Raw genomic sequence first — 17,199 nt, forward strand, 5'->3', positions numbered from 1 at the left:
CCGCGGTGCACGAGTATTATGTGGCCGGGATGGAGTTCCACGAGCTCGCTCTGAACACCTGCTCATCCCCGCGGAGCTGCATCGGGGTTAGCCTAGAACCCGTGTCTCGAGGGAGCATCAGTTAAATGCACGTCCCCTGTACCCCGCGGTGCACGAGTATTATGAGGACGGCCTGGAGTTCCATGAGCTCGCGGTGAACACCTGCTTAGTCACGTATATCAGTGATATTTTTGAACACGTAGTTACGAGATAATTTTATATCTTGTATTTACATTTTACTTTATGATGTATATACGTAATATTATTTAACACATATTTACGTCATAAATTCCGTTACGACTGTAAGTCAGCCTGGACAAGTGCTTCGGCTAATAAATAATAACAATAATAATAATTACGTTTTTCTTGTTGATATATATATATATATATATATATACGTGATATTGACCTTTCATGTAAATATGTGTTTTATTATTATTATTATTAATTTATTTTTGTAAGGTAACAATGCTCTTCCTTAATATTTGTATTTACAGAACCGCTTCTGAATTAACTGCGCTGAACCGGGCAGCTGTGAAAGGGAGACATTAAGGGTGCGTTCACGGATATCATCATGTACAGAATCTGATTTTTATCCAATCTATTACTGACACCTTGTGGTCGTGATTCGCAACTGCACGTCATTAAAGTTGCTTAACATTCAATTTCTGCAAGTGTGTCACATGATACTTATGGAGTGTGATCCACGCCTAAATTAAGATGCACTTCCGCAATGGTATTCTGCTTGATGATTATGATCATGGTATTCTGCTTGCGGATCATTAACATGAACTCCGTATTCGTTTACTGTGGACCCACAATCCTCCTGGTGCATCGCTCACGTTACAGATGGCGGATAGACCTGAATTAAGGCAAGTTCGAGTTTTTTTCCCCCGAGTTTTCTTTTTATATTCGTTTGTTATTGTATAAGAATTAATACTCGATCACATGCGCTCATAACCTAGACGATGCATGATACAATTTAGCTATATATAACCAACTTATAATGATCTGAGAGAGTATAGTGACCACATTTGTCACTGTTTTTTTGTTTTTGTTTTCTAGTATATAGTGTATATAACGGTGGTTGGTGGGGATTGGTACCTGTATTTAAAAGTAAGTATTGGAAAATCGTGATGGGTTTTTGATTATTCTTACAGTAGGTACAGTATTCTGGTCGAATTAAGAGACAGACGTGTATCAGACGTGTTTTTCTTTAAAACGCAAGCAGGGTTCCCCCCCCCCCCAGACAAAAATGAATGCTTAAATAATGCATTTATTAAAAAAACAAAAGGTACCGTAGCCAGTTTGAAATAAATAATTTCCTCACAAGTCCCAGTACTTCACACTCCCTCCTGTGTGTCCGAAACTGGCAGTTGAAACACAAGCGAGTCAGCTCAACATTAAGCCTGATAGGCTACAGTAGCATGGCAGGGATTATACAAAGAAACTGGGTGCTGGGAAACTCTGTCAGTCAACCCACGATAACTTTTTTTTTTTTAAAACGGAAGTTTTTATCGTCAACTTAGCTCAAAAGCTGATTGGTTAATTTATCTTGCTTGCCTTGCCCTAATGCCGGCCCTGACGTTAGACGTTTGCCAATCGGAGCTCCTTGCTTGTCACCCAGCCAGCCAATCGGAGCTCCCCTCCTGTTACCCAGCCAGCCAATCGAAGCTCCCATCTTGTCACTGACTCAGCCAATCGGAGCTCCCCTCTTGCCACCCAGCCAGCCAATCGGAGCTCCCCACTTGTCACCCAGCCAGCCAATCGGAGCTCCCCTCTTGTCACCCAGCCAGCCAATCGGAGCTCCCCTCTTGTCACTCAGCCAGCCAATCGGAGCTCCCACCTTGTCACTGAGTCAGCCAATCGGAGCTCCCCTCTTGCCACCCAGCCAGCCAATCGGAGCTCCTCTCTTGTCACCCAGCCAGCCAATCGGAGCTCCTCTCTTGTCACCCAGCCAGCCAATCGGAGCTCCCCTCTTGTCACTCAGCCAGCCAATCGGATCTCCTCTCTTGTCACCGAGTAAACCAATCGGAGCTCCCCTATTGTCACCGAGCCAGCCAATCGAAGCTCCCCTCTTGTCACCCAGCCCGCCAATCGGAGCTCCCCTCTTCTCTCCAACCCCTCTACTGATTAAATGTCAATGTTGTAGACAGTGCGCCTGAGAATCAGATTATTAGGCTATTAGAGATTATAATTATTGTTTATTAGGAGGGATTAATAATCATCCTCCGGTGAGTTTTAGCGGGCAGCAGCCATTCCAATAAATTAAAAAGGAATACATTGTGCATGGACAGATGTGATCACACAGTTCCGTTTTTCAAAGCTGGTAAAGGATTTACTCACGGAACTAGTTTTTAAAAAATGATCGCTTAATTGCGTGACAGGAGTCAGTTATGGGGGCTTTTTTTACACCCGTGTTGTTTGAGTCGATGCGCTGTAAGTAGGATACAGTCACTCTAATAAGCACATGTACTGCCCTGACTCACGAGTAAATCCTTTACCAGCTTTGTGAAAACGGAACTGTGCGATCACATTTCTCCATGCAGAATGTTTATGCTGTTCTATGCTGTGAAAATAAATAAATGGTGTTTGTTTTAAAACATATTTTTGGTTGTACCATTAATTTACTAAGAGTATACAAACAACACGAAACGAGTATCATGTGACATACTTGCAGAAATTAAATGTCAACAATTTTAATGACGTGCAGTTGCGAAGCATGACCACAAGGTGTCAGTAATAGATTGGATAGTAACCCAGCTAATACAATGATGTACCCAGAACGTTAGAAGAATGTTATTCGAAAGTTAGGATAACATTAAGTAATTTTTAAAGAACATTTCTTTGGACGGTTTTCGTAAAGTTACGAGAACGTTCGTAACTAATGTTATGAAATAACATTGACGCAGCTTTCAGGTAACCTTGCCAACGACACAATATGATGAATTTATTCCCAGTTAATTAGGGTCCCTCTTGTAAATGTACTCCCTACTATCCTACCCGCCAATCTCCCGATCCTGCTCTCCTACAGCAGCGCTCTCTTCAATAAACACAAATCTTTCTTCAGGTGTTGTTATTTTGATATAGTTTTGAGGCTGAATATTTCAGTCCAGGTTTGAAGCACTCAGTCTTCATTACTGATATTTAAATCCAGAAGAAACACAATTACAACTTAAAAAATAAATAAAATTCTGTGTTGAAGTATTTGTATTGGGGTTGTTCATTTTAAATGCCAAGTGTTTACAATTACCAGTTCTAGATTAAACAGCAGAAATAATGTTACTGGCTTGCCAGACCCAAGAGCCTTTTCATTTCACAGGCTAGCAGCCCACGTCAGTATTTCAAAAATATTATATTTTCATGCTTCTAGTGAAGAATTGTTTCACTATCAGTCATATTTTAAAACGGGCAGTTTCGAAATAACCAAAGAAAACAACGATTCTAAACCAGAACGTGCCTGAAGGAATCAATTGTAGTTCTCTTTTATAGCGGTTTAAAATGTATCTGAAAGTATATACGGGCGTTTGCAATAATTTAATCACAGACGTAGAAATATAACCAAGATTCACAACGACCATTGTATTGATAGAGCAGTTGTTTAATAAAAGAGCAGCGTCAGTTTTGGAAATGTCACATTTTATATTTGTGTCAGTTATTAGTTAAGTAAATTGGAAAATTACAAGCGGTGTGTATTTCAGTATGCTAACGTGAGGTTTTTCAGCAGGTTTCATTTGATTTTATGAAGCAGAATTAGTTAACACTGAAATCAGTTTCTCGACAGCAGTTCTACTAAATGTCCACACGAGGGCAGCATAGGATAGGAAATGAAAGCTAAAGCCTTGTCTGTCTCCCTGAAGTTCGCTACCAATTGTAAACAGCAGAGGACAGCTCAGCCGGAGGCATGTGTCTGTGTGAAACGACTTTATTTCATGTGATAAGTTTGTGGAAGAAGGATGCCATGTTTGGAGGCGTTTGCTATTGTTTTACACAGACTACGAGGGACAGCGCTCGTTAAACCAGGTGAGTGCATCTCGTTTACTTTGTTTATTATTCAGTGCAGCGGTTGTTTTTGAATCCCGCATTTTAGATAACAAATGGCCGTCCGGACCCGCTTGTGACTGTTTGCTGGGTGGCTTTTAATAATGTGTTTGTCTTTGTGAGCTCTGATCAGCAGGGTGCGGTTTGACGGGGGTGTGATTTCCCCGGCTATATTGACTGGGGGTCATCTTTATTGTTTATAATCGTACGTTGTTATTGCCTTATTATGCTCAAGAGCTAAAATCTCAATCCCGTTTGAAATGACACTAAGTGCATTTGCATGGTGGCAGATGAGGGATGTCACTTCACTCGAGGCTTGCGAACTGATGAAGATGTAGTTTCAGTGTTTAATGCTCATCCCCTCACTGTGTGACTGTGTGTCTGTGTGTTCTTGTCTCTTGACAGGTCTGTGAGGATGAGAAGGTCTCCACAGTCTGGAGTCTGGTCTCTGACAGGCTCAACATACCTGTCAATCAACAGGGACTCCTCTACAAAGGCAAGGCGCTGGCAGGTAGGCTGAACAGCACAGCACAGCTCACCCCTCCTCTCACCCCTCGCCTCACCCCTCCTCTCACGCCTCGCCTCACCCCGGGTCAGTGTGGCACAGCCTGCCTGCTCTTCTGAACAAACACTAAAGCCATGCCAACGCAGTGAGAGTCTGCAGCAGCAACACAAGGTAACCTGAACACAATAAACACAGACACTGCAATATACACACACACACACACACACACACACACACACACACAGACACAGCTGTACAGTGACACAGAGACGCACACACAATCACAGCTGCAGCACAGACACTATTAAATGCAGGTGTAGTGCAGCTTGTAGTTGTGACTCTATGTCTCTCCCTCTGCCTCTCTCTCAGGATTACGAGCGGAGGCTGCGCTTGTTGAGCCTGGATGATATGGAGAGGCTGGCGACCCGCATGCTTCACCCTGAGGCTGTGGAGTGCATGGAGCTGTCCTTCCTGGACTGAGGAAAACTGCTGCTGCCCTCTCCACCCCTCCCCTCTCTCCTCTGTCCTCCCCCTCTCCTCTCCTCTCCTTACTTTGTTTAAAAGAATAGAAGCACACCCAGTGAGCAAGGCATTGAGCAGCCCCACATCCCGCTTCACAATACCGCTACATATTGACTGACTGTTTGCATCGTGTGTGTTTGGTAAGACAAACCACATTTTCTCCTTTCTGCTATTTTAAAAGGGGGTTGTGGGTAACAGAGTGTGTTTTTGCTGGGGACTGCAGCCCTTCCATTACCATTGCTCGTAGAGGGGAGATTGTTTTACTTCCAAGCCTTTTTCTTTAATAAATCCGGACGTTTGGAAATACATACTGTGTGGACGTTTCCCTTCTTCATGGCTCCATGCAGCATCCTGTCACACAACAAGCCCTGAAAGGGGATCTATACATATTTATTCTCAATCACCAGGCAGTAATCACAGCTACAATACAGACACACAACGTGTCACTTTTATTGGCTCAAACTGTAAACTACGACTAGAAGCCTCTGAAGCCTTTTCATGGCCCTCCACCTGTCCTTGATCAGAACGCTGTCCTTCCTCTAAGGGGTCTCTTTCCATGCTAATCTTCTGTTTCCTCTGCAGAAAGGACAGGACAGTGTTCACAGAGCTCCCTTCACTCCCGCAAAGCCAAGACATCCAGGCACTTGTGCTGTTTTGCTCCCCAGCGCCCGAGTGCTTGCTGGCAGTGCTGAGGCACGCTCACCCTGAACAGCAGCGCTAGCTTTGCCTATTGAGGAAGGCTTGGCGCTCCCGTTGGTTCATCAGTAATAATGAATTAGTGGAGACAGTACAGTGCTCGGGGGGGATGAAAGTTTACATCAGAATAGAAACTTTGCACAAAGTCAACCTGCTGGAAGTGGAATCATTTCTGCTGCGCAGCTTCAGATTCCACAGCTTGACGAGGAACACAATATAAAAAAACACATGTTCCTCTGGAAGCCACACAGTTATTATATATATGATTAGTGTTAACACTCATAGCATTGACCTGGTATCCCTGGTATTTACCTCCGAGCCCTGCTGTGTAACAGGGGTGTGTTTCATAATCCCTCCTCTCTTCAGTGGCATGAAAGACTGCAACTGTGCAGCCAGCGCCAGGATTCTCAACTCCTGCAGTGCGCGATCTCTGACAAGGGAAGTGAACCTCATATACAAGGTTAGAGGGCAAGACAGTCACAAGCAGACAGGTGGTGCAGTGGGCTAGTTCACTAGCATGCTGTGCTGCTCACCTTGGGGGACTGAGTTCAAATCCAGGTGAGTTCCTCCTTTGTTTTCAAAGACTTGGTTAATTTCTTAGTTTCAAAGAATGTGTTAGTTGAGCTTATATATAGTGTGAACGAAAGCTTTCCTGTGAGAGCTGGTGGTGCAGTGGCTATGCCAATGGCCTCCTCTCCCTGAAGATGGTGGTTCAAATCCTGGTCCTGGAGGTGAGTTCCTGAGGTAAGTAATGCTGTTGGTTGTGAGTCGTGGTGGTGGTTGTAAATCTGGGTGTTGACTGTAAGTAATGATGCAGGTTGTAACTAACGATGTTGGTTGTGTCTCCACAGACGGAGGAGGGCAGTGTGCCCTGAAGAGGAGGATGAAGAGGGGGCTTGGGCCCCCGGCCGCGGGGGGAGTGGAAGATGGGGGTGTTGATACCAGGGCAGAAGCAGAGTAGGAGGTGTTAAAATGATGCCCTTCTGTTTTGCCTGCATGCCCATCAAGAGGCTTTGCATACAGAGAGGGCTTTGTCTCTGTGAAGAGTATGCAGGCAAAAAAGAAGGGCCTCATTCCCCAACATTTTAACTGCTTCTGAATTAACTGCGCTCAACCGGGCAGCTGTGAAAGGGAGACTTTAAGGGTGCGTTCACGGAGATCATCATGTACAGAATCTGACCAGTTCATAGAAGGTCATTGGATAAATTGGTCACATTCTGCACAGGATCTGCGCAGAATTATCTCCGTGAACGCCCGCTGACACTGTATTCACTTCAATGCGCAAGCGCAGCTGTAAAACGAGAGAGCGACGCTGGGAAATGCAGTCTTTCGATTTCACTTCAATGCGCAAGCGCAGCTGTAAAACGAGAGAGCGACGCTGGGAAATGCACTCTCGAATTCACCTCAATGCGCAAGCGCAGCTGTAAAACGAGAGAGCGACGCTGGGAAATGCAGTCTTTCGATTTCACTTCAATGCGCAAGCGCAGCTGTAAAAAGAGAGAGCGACGCTGAGAAATGCAGACATTCTATATTCACTTCAATGTGCATGCCCCGAGGGAACATCATTTAAATGCACGTCCCCTGTTCCCCGCGGTGCACGAGTATTATGTGGCCGGGCTGGAGTTCCACGAGCTCGCTCTGAACACCTGCTCATCCCCGCGGAGCTGCATCGGGGTTAGCCTAGAACCCGTGTCTCGAGGGAGCATCAGTTAAATGCACGTCCCCTGTACCCCGCGGTGCACGAGTATTATGAGGACGGCCTGGAGTTCCATGAGCTCGCGGTGAACACCTGCTTAGTCACGTATATCAGTGATATTTTTGAACACGTAGTTACGAGATAATTTTATATCTTGTATTTACATTTTACTTTATGATGTATATACGTAATATTATTTAACACATATTTACGTCATAAATTTCGTTACGACTGTAAGTCAGCCTGGACAAGTGCTTCGGCTAATAAATAATAACAATAATAATAATTACGTTTTTCTTGTTGATATATATATATATATATACGTGATATTGACCTTTCATGTAAATATGTGTTTTATTATTATTATTATTAATTTATTTTTGTAAGGTAGCAATGCTCTTCCTTAATATTTGTAATTACAGAACCGCTTCTGAATTAACTGCGCTGAACCGGGCAGCTGTGAAAGGGAGACATTAAGGGTGCGTTCACGGATATCATCAAGTACAGAATCTGATTTTTATCCAATCTATTACTGACACCTTGTGGTCGTGATTCGCAACTGCACTTCATTAAAGTTGCTTAACATTCAATTTCTGCAAGTGTGTCACATGATACTTATGGAGGGTGATCCACGCCTAAATTAAGATGCACTTCCGCAATGGTATTCTGCTTGATGATTATGATCATGGTATTCTGCTTGCGGATCATTAACATGAACTCCGTATTCGTTTACTGTGGACCCACAATCCTCCTGGTGCATCGCTCACGTTACAGATGGCGGATAGACCTGAATTAAGGCAAGTTCGAGTTTTTTTCCCCCGAGTTTTCTTTTTATATTCGTTTGTTATTGTATAAGAATTAATACTCGATCACATGCGCTCATAACCTAGACGATGCATGATACAATTTAGCTATATATAACCAACTTATAATGATCTGAGAGAGTATAGTGACCACATTTGTCACTGTTTTTTTGTTTTTGTTTTCTAGTATATAGTGTATATAACGGTGGTTGGTGGGGATTGGTACCTGTATTTAAAAGTAAGTATTGGAAAATCGTGATGGGTTTTTGATTATTCTTACAGTAGGTACAGTATTCTGGTCGAATTAAGAGACAGACGTGTATCAGACGTGTTTTTCTTTAAAACGCAAGCAGGGTTTCCCCCCCCCAGACAAAAATGAATGCTTAAATAATGCATTTATTAAAAAAACAAAAGGTACCGTAGCCAGTTTGAAATAAATAATTTCCTCACAAGTCCCAGTACTTCACACTCCCTCCTGTGTGTCCGAAACTGGCAGTTGAAACACAAGCGAGTCAGCTCAACATTAAGCCTGATAGGCTACAGTAGCATGGCAGGGATTATACAAAGAAACTGGGTGCTGGGAAACTCTGTCAGTCAACCCACGATAACTTTTTTTTTTTTTAAACGGAAGTTTTTATCGTCAACTTAACTCAAAAGCTGATTGGTTAATTTATCTTGCTTGCCTTGCCCTAATGCCGGCCCTGACGTTAGACGTTTGCCAATCGGAGCTCCTTGCTTGTCACCCAGCCAGCCAATCGGAGCTCCCCTCCTGTTACCCAGCCAGCCAATCGAAGCTCCCATCTTGTCACTGACTCAGCCAATCGGAGCTCCCCTCTTGCCACCCAGCCAGCCAATCGGAGCTCCCCACTTGTCACCCAGCCAGCCAATCGGAGCTCCCCTCTTGTCACCCAGCCAGCCAATCGGAGCTCCCCACTTGTCACTCAGCCAGCCAATCGGAGCTCCCACCTTGTCACTGAGTCAGCCAATCGGAGCTCCCCTCTTGCCACCCAGCCAGCCAATCGGAGCTCCCCTCTTGTCACCCAGCCAGCCAATCGGAGCTCCTCTCTTGTCACCCAGCCAGCCAATCGGAGCTCCCCTCTTGTCACTCAGCCAGCCAATCGGATCTCCTCTCTTGTCACCGAGTAAACCAATCGGAGCTCCCCTATTGTCACCGAGCCAGCCAATCGAAGCTCCCCTCTTGTCACCCAGCCCGCCAATCGGAGCTCCCCTCTTCTCTCCAACCCCTCTACTGATTAAATGTCAATGTTGTAGACAGTGCGCCTGAGAATCAGATTATTAGGCTATTAGAGATTATAATTATTGTTTATTAGGAGGGATTAATAATCATCCTCCGGTGAGTTTTAGCGGGCAGCAGCCATTCCAATAAATTAAAAAGGAATACATTGTGCATGGACAGATGTGATCACACAGTTCCGTTTTTCAAAGCTGGTAAAGGATTTACTCACGGAACTAGTTTTTAAAAAATGATCGCTTAATTGCGTGACAGGGGTCAGTTATGGGGGCTTTTTTTACACCCGTGTTGTTTGAGTCGATGCGCTGTAAGTAGGATACAGTCACTCTAATAAGCACATGTACTGCCCTGACTCACGAGTAAATCCTTTACCAGCTTTGTGAAAAACGGAACTGTGCGATCATATTTCTCCATGCAGAATGTTTATGCTGTTCTATGTTGTGAAAATAAATAAATGGTGTTTGTTTTAAAACATATTTTTGGTTGTACCATTAATTTACTAAGAGTATACAAACAACACGAAACGAGTATCATGTGACATACTTGCAGAAATTAAATGTCAACAATTTTAATGACGTGCAGTTGCGAAGCATGACCACAAGGTGTCAGTAATAGATTGGATAGTAACCCAGCTAACACAATGATGTACCCAGAACGTTAGAAGAATGTTATTCGAAAGTTAGGATAACATTAAGTAATTTTTAAAGAACATTTCTTTGGAAGGTTTTCGTAAAGTTACGAGAACGTTCGTAACTAATGTTATGAAATAACATTGACGCAGCTTTCAGGTAACCTTGCCAACGACACAATATGATGAATTTATTCCCAGTTAATTAGGGTCCCTCTTGTAAATGTACTCCCTACTATCCTACCCGCCAATCTCCCGATCCTGCTCTCCTACAGCAGCGCTCTCTTCAATAAACACAAATCTTTCTTCAGGTGTTGTTATTTTGATATAGTTTTGAGGCTGAATATTTCAGTCCAGGTTTGAAGCACTCAGTCTTCATTACTGATATTTAAATCCAGAAGAAACACAATTACAACTTAAAAAATAAATAAAATTCTGTGTTGAAGTACTTGTATTGGGGTTGTTCATTTTAAATGCCAAGTGTTTACAATTACCAGTTCTAGATTAAACAGCAGAAATAATGTTACTGGCTTGCCAGACCCAAGAGCCTTTTCATTTCACAGGCTAGCAGCCCACGTCAGTATTTCAAAAATATTATATTTTCATGCTTCTAGTGAAGAATTGTTTCACTATCAGTCATATTTTAAAACGGGCAGTTTCGAAATAACCAAAGAAAACAACGATTCTAAACCAGAACGTGCCTGAAGGAATCAATTGTAGTTCTCTTTTATAGCGGTTTAAAATGTATCTGAAAGTATATACGGGCGTTTGCAATAATTTAATCACAGACGTAGAAATATAACCAAGATTCACAACGACCATTGTATTGATAGAGCAGTTGTTTAATAAAAGAGCAGCGTCAGTTTTGGAAATGTCACATTTTATATTTGTGTCAGTTTTTAGTTAAGTAAATTGGAAAATTACAAGCGGTGTGTATTTCAGTATGCTAACGTGACGTTTTTCAGCAGGTTTCATTTGATTTTATGAAGCAGAATTAGTTAACACTGAAATCAGCCCCTCGACAGCAGTTCTACTAAATGTCCACACGAGGGCAGCATAGGATAGGAAATGAAAGCTAAAGCCTTGTCTGTCTCCCTGAAGTTCGCTACCAATTGTAAACAGCAGAGGACAGCTCAGCCGGAGGCATGTGTCTGTGTGAAACGACTTTATTTCATGTGATAAGTTTGTGGAAGAAGGATGCCATGTTTGGAGGCGTTTGCTATTGTTTTACACAGACTACGAGGGACAGCGCTCGTTAAACCAGGTGAGTGCATCTCGTTTACTTTGTTTATTATTCAGTGCAGCGGTTGTTTTTGAATCCCGCATTTTTAATAACAAATGGCCGTCCGGACCCGCTTGTGACTGTTTGCTGGGTGGCTTTTAATAATGTGTTTGTCTTTGTGAGCTCTGATCAGCAGGGTGCGGTTTGACGGGGGTGTGATTTCCCCGGCTATATTGACTGGGGGTCATCTTTATTGTTTATAATCGTACGTTGTTATTGCCTTATTATGCTCAAGAGCTAAAATCTCAATCCCGTTTGAAATGACACTAAGTGCATTTGCATGGTGGCAGATGAGGGATGTCACTTCACTTGAAGCTTGCGAACTGATGAAGATGTAGTTTCAGTGTTTAATGCTCATCCCCTCACTGTGTGACTGTGTGTCTGTGTGTTCTTGTCTCTTGACAGGTCTGTGAGGATGAGAAGGTCTCCACAGTCTGGAGTCTGGTCTCTGACAGGCTCAACATACCTGTCAATCAACAGGGACTCCTCTACAAAGGCAAGGCGCTGGCAGGTAGGCTGAACAGCACAGCACAGCTCACCCCTCCTCTCACCCCTCGCCTCACCCCTCCTCTCACGCCTCGCCTCACCCCGGGTCAGTGTGGCACAGCCTGCCTGCTCTTCTGAACAAACACTAAAGCCATGCCAATGCAGTGAGAGTCTGCAGCAGCAACACAAGGTAACCTGAACACAATAAACACAGACACTGCAATATACACACACACACACACACACACACACACACACACACAGACACAGCTGTACAGTGACACAGAGACGCACACACAATCACAGCTGCAGCACAGACACTATTAAATGCAGGTGTAGTGCAGCTTGTAGTTGTGACTCTATGTCTCTCCCTCTGCCTCTCTCTCAGGATTACGAGCGGAGGCTGCGCTTGTTGAGCCTGGATGATATGGAGAGGCTGGCGACCCGCATGCTTCACCCTGAGGCTGTGGAGTGCATGCAGCTGTCCTTCCTGGACTGAGGAAAACTGCTGCTGCCTCTCCCCTCTCTCCTCCCGCTCTCCTCTCCACCTCTCCCCTCTCTCCTCCCCCCTCTCCCTTCTTCACCCCCTCTCTCCCCCCAGGTGCAGCTGGGACAGGCTAGTGTGGAGCTGTGATAGTCAGGGAGGGGGGGGTGCAGCTGGGACAGGCCAGTGTGGAGCTGTGATAGTCAGGGAGGGGAGGTGCAGCTGGGACAGGCCAGAGTGGAGCCTTGAGAGTCAGGGAGGGGAGGTGCAGCTGGGACAGGCCAGAGTGGAGCTGTGATAGTCAGGGAGGGGGGGGTGCAGCTGGGACAGGCCGGTGTGGAGCTGTGATAGTCAGGGAGGGGAGGTGCATTTGGGACAGGCCAGTGTGGAGCTGTGATAGTCAGGGAGGAGAGGTGCATTTGGGACAGACCAGTGTGGAGCTGTGATAGTCACGGAGGGGAGGTGCATTCGGGACAGACCAGTGTGGAGCTGTGATAGTCAGGGAGGGGAGGTGCAGCTGGGACAGGCCAGTGTGGAGCTGTGATAGTCAGGGAGGGGAGGTGCAGTCGGGACAATGTGGAGCTGTGATAGTCAGGGAGGGGAGTTGCAGCTGGGACAGGCCAGTGTGGAGCTCTGATAGTCAGGGAGGGGAGGTGCAGCTGGGACAGGCCAGTGTGGAGCTCTGATAGTCAAGGAGGGGAGGTGCAGCTGGGACAGGCCAGTGTGGAGCTGTGATAGTCAGGGAGGGGAGGTGCAGCTGGGACAGGCCAGAGTGGAGCTGTGATAGTCAGGAAGGGGAGGTGCAGTCTGGACACTGTGGAGCTGTGATAGTCAGGGAGGGGAGGTGCAGCTGGGACAGGCCAGAGTGGAGCTGTGATTGTCATGGAGGGGGGGGTGCAGCTGGGACAGGCCAGTGTGGAGCTGTGATAGTCAGGGAGGGGAGGTGCATTTGGGACAGGCCAGTGTGGAGCTGTGATAGTCAGGGAGGGGAGGTGCATTTGGGACAGACCAGTGTGGAGCTGTGATAGTCACGGAGGGGAGGTGCATTCGGGACAGGCCAGTGTGGAGCTGTGATAGTCAGGGAGGGGAGGTGCAGTCGGGACAATGTGGAGCTGTGATAGTCAGGGAGGGGAGTTGCAGCTGGGACAGGCCAGTGTGGAGCTGTGATAGTCAGGGAGAGGAGGTGCAGCTGATACAGGCCTGTGTGGAGCTGTGATAGTCAGGGAGGGGAGGTGCAGCTGGGAAAGGCCACTGTGAAGCTGTGATAGTCAGGGAGGGGAGGTGCATTTGGGACAGACCAGTGTGGAGCTGTGATAGTCAGGGAGGGGAGGTGCAGCTGGGACAGGCCAGTGTGGAGGTGTGATAGTCAGGGAGAGGAGGTGCAGCTGATACAGGCCTGTGTGGAGCTGTGATAGTCAGGGAGGGGAGGTGCAGCTGGGACAGGCCAGTGTGGAGATGTGATAGTCAAGGAGGGGAGGTGCAGCTGGGACAGGCCAGTGTAGAGCTGTGATAGTCAGGGAGGGGAGGTGCAGCTGGGACAGGCCAGTGTGGAGCTGTGATAGTCAGGGAGGGTAGGTGCAGCTGGGACAGGCCAGGGTGGAGCTGTGATAGTCAGGGAGGGGAGGTGCAGTCGGGACAGGCCAGTGTGGAGCTGTGATACTCAGGGAGAGGAGGTGCAGGTGATACAGGCCAGTGTGGAGCTGTGATAGTCAGGGAGGGGAGGTGCAGCTGGGACTGCCCAGTGTGGAGCTGTGATAGTCAGGGAGGGGAGGTGCAGTCGGGACAGGCCAGTGTGGAGCTGTGATAGTCAGGGAGGGGAGGTGCACCTGGGACAGGCCAGTGTGGAGCTGTTTTTGTCAGGGAGGGGAGGTGCAGTCAGGACACTGTGGAGCTGTGATAGTCAGGGAGTGGAGTTGCAGCTGGGACAGGCCAGTGTGGAGCTGTGATAGTCAGGGAGGGGAGGTGCAGCTGGACTGCCCAGTGTGGAGCTGTGATAGTCAGGGAGAGGAGGTGCAGGTGATACAGGCCAGTGTGGAGCTGTGATAGTCAGGGAGGGGAGGTGCAGCTGGGACAGGCCAGTGTGGAGCTCTGATAGTCAGGGAGGGGAGGTGCAGTCGGGACAGGCCAGTGTGGAGCTGTGATACTCAGGGAGAGGAGGTGCAGGTGATACAGGCCAGTGTGGAGCTGTGATAGTCAGGGAGGGGAGGTGCAGCTTGGACAGGCCAGTGTGGAGCTGTGATATTCAGGAAAGGGAGGTGCAGCTGGGACAGGCCAGTGTGGAGCTGTGATAGTCAGGGAGGGGAGTTGCAGCTGGGACAGGCCAGTGTGGAGCTGTGATAGTCAGGGAGGGGAGGTGCCGCTGGGACAGGCCAGTGTGGAGCTGTGATAGTCAGGGAGGGGAGGTGCGGCTGGGACAGGCCAGTGTGGAGCTGTGATAGTCAGGGAAGGGAGGTGCAGCTGGGACAGGCCAGTGTGGAGCTGTGATAATCAGGGAGGGGAGGTGCAGTCGGGACACTGTGGAGCTGTGATAGTCAGGGAGGGGAGTTGCAGCTGGGACAGGCCAGTGTGGAGCTGTGATAGTCAGGGAGGGGAGGTGCAGCTGGGACAGGCCAGTGTGGAGCTGTGATAGTCAGGGAGGGGAGGTGCAGTCGGGACAGGCCAGTGTGGAGCTGTGATAGTCAGGGAGGGGAGGTGCACCTGGGACAGGCCAGTGTGGAACTGTTTTAGTCAGGGAGGGGAGGTGCAGTCAGGACACTGTGGAGCTGTGATAGTCAGGGAGGGGAGGTGCAGCTGGGACAGGCTAGTGTGGAGCTGTGATAGTCAAGTAGGGAAGGTGCAGCTGGGACAGGCCACTGTGGAGCTGTGATAGTCAAGCAGGGGAGGTGCAGCTGGGAGAGGCCAGTGTGGAGCTGTGATAGTCAGGGAGGGGAGGTGCAGCTAGGACATGCCAGTGTGGAGCTGTGATAGTCAGGGAGGGGAGGTGCAGCTGGGACAGGCCAGTGTGGAGCTGTGATAGTCAGGGAGGGGAGGTGTAGCTGGGACAGGCCAGTGTGGAGCTCTGATAGTCAAGGAGGGGAGGTGCAGCTGGGACAGGCCAGTGTGGAGCTGTGATAGTCAGGGAGGGGAGGTGCAGCTGGGACAGGCCAGAGTGGAGCTGTGATAGTCAGGAAGGGGAGGTGCAGTCTGGACACTGTGGAGCTGTGATAGTCAGGGAGGGGAGGTGCAGCTGGGACAGGCCAGTGTGGAGCTGTGATAGTCAGGGAGGGGAGGTGCATTTGGGACAGGCCAGTGTGGAGCTGTGATAGTCAGGGAGGGGAGGTGCAGTCGGGACACTGTGGAGCTGTGATAGTCAGGGAGGGGAGGTGCAGCTGGGACTGCCCAGTGTGGAGCTGTGATAGTCAGGGAGGGGAGGTGCAGTCGGGACAGGCCAGTGTGGAGCTGTGATAGTCAGGGAGGGGAGGTGCACCTGGGACAGGCCAGTGTGGAGCTGTTTTTGTCAGGGAGGGGAGGTGCAGTCAGGACACTGTGGAGCTGTGATAGTCAGGGAGTGGAGTTGCAGCTGGGACAGGCCAGTGTGGAGCTGTGATAGTCAGGGAGGGGAGGTGCAGCTGGACTGCCCAGTGTGGAGCTGTGATAGTCAGGGAGAGGAGGTGCAGGTGATACAGGCCAGTGTGGAGCTGTGATAGTCAGGGAGGGGAGGTGCAGCTGGGACAGGCCAGTGTGGAGCTGTGATAGTCAGGGAGGGGAGGTGCAGTCGGGACAGGCCAGTGTGGAGCTGTGATACTCAGGGAGAGGAGGTGCAGGTGATACAGGCCAGTGTGGAGCTGTGATAGTCAGGGAGGGGAGGTGCAGCTTGGACAGGCCAGTGTGGAGCTGTGATATTCAGGAAAGGGAGGTGCAGCTGGGACAGGCCAGTGTGGAGCTGTGATAGTCAGGGAGGGGAGTTGCAGCTGGGACAGGCCAGTGTGGAGCTGTGATAGTCAGGGAGGGGAGGTGCAGCTGGGACAGGCCAGTGTGGAGCTCTGATAATCAGGGAGGGGAGGTGCAGTCGGGACACTGTGGAGCTGTGATAGTCAGGGAGGGGAGTTGCAGCTGGGACAGGCCAGTGTGGAGCTGTGATAGTCAGGGAGGGGAGGTGCAGCTGGGACAGGCCAGTGTGGAGCTGTGATAGTCAGGGAGGGGAGGTGCAGTCGGGACAGGCCAGTGTGGAGCTGTGATAGTCAGGGAGGGGAGGTGCACCTGGGACAGGCCAGTGTGGAACTGTTTTAGTCAGGGAGGGGAGGTGCAGTCAGGACACTGTGGAGCTGTGATAGTCAGGGAGGGGAGGTGCAGCTGGGACAGGCTAGTGTGGAGCTGTGATAGTCAAGTAGGGAAGGTGCAGCTGGGACAGGCCACTGTGGAGCTGTGATAGTCAAGCAGGGGAGGTGCAGCTGGGAGAGGCCAGTGTGGAGCTGTGATAGTCAGGGAGGGGAGGTGCAGCTAGGACATGCCAGTGTGGAGCTGTGATAGTCAGGGAGGGGAGGTGCAGCTGGGACAGGCCAGTGTGGAGCTGTGATAGTCAGGGAGGGGAGGTGTAGCTGGGACAGGCCAGTGTGGAGCTCTGATAGTCAAGGAGGGGAGGTGCAGCTGGGACAGGCCAGTGTGGAGCTGTGATAGTCAGGGAGGGGAGGTGCAGCTGGGACAGGCCAGAGTGGAGCTGTGATAGTCAGGAAGGGGAGGTGCAGTCTGGACACTGTGGAGCTGTGATAGTCAGGGAGGGGAGGTG

The 17,199-nt window shown here is 48.5% G+C and overlaps 2 long non-coding RNA genes across 2 annotated transcripts; both read left to right on the forward strand.

Moving 5' to 3' along the window:
• The first annotated feature begins 3,848 nt into the window (after window positions 1–3,848).
• LOC131723346 (uncharacterized) lies at window positions 3,849–5,627 on the forward strand. Its single transcript, XR_009320243.1, has 3 exons — window positions 3,849–4,062; window positions 4,486–4,756; window positions 4,955–5,627. It is a non-coding gene; the product is annotated as an uncharacterized LOC131723346 (long non-coding RNA).
• Window positions 5,628–11,033: 5,406 nt separating this feature from the next.
• LOC131723362 (uncharacterized) lies at window positions 11,034–12,428 on the forward strand. Its single transcript, XR_009320246.1, has 3 exons — window positions 11,034–11,446; window positions 11,870–11,975; window positions 12,339–12,428. It is a non-coding gene; the product is annotated as an uncharacterized LOC131723362 (long non-coding RNA).
• The last annotated feature ends 4,771 nt before the right edge of the window (window positions 12,429–17,199 follow it).

This window comes from Acipenser ruthenus, chromosome 54 (assembly GCF_902713425.1).
Source record: "Acipenser ruthenus chromosome 54, fAciRut3.2 maternal haplotype, whole genome shotgun sequence".
Taxonomy (NCBI): Eukaryota; Metazoa; Chordata; class Actinopteri; order Acipenseriformes; family Acipenseridae; genus Acipenser; species Acipenser ruthenus.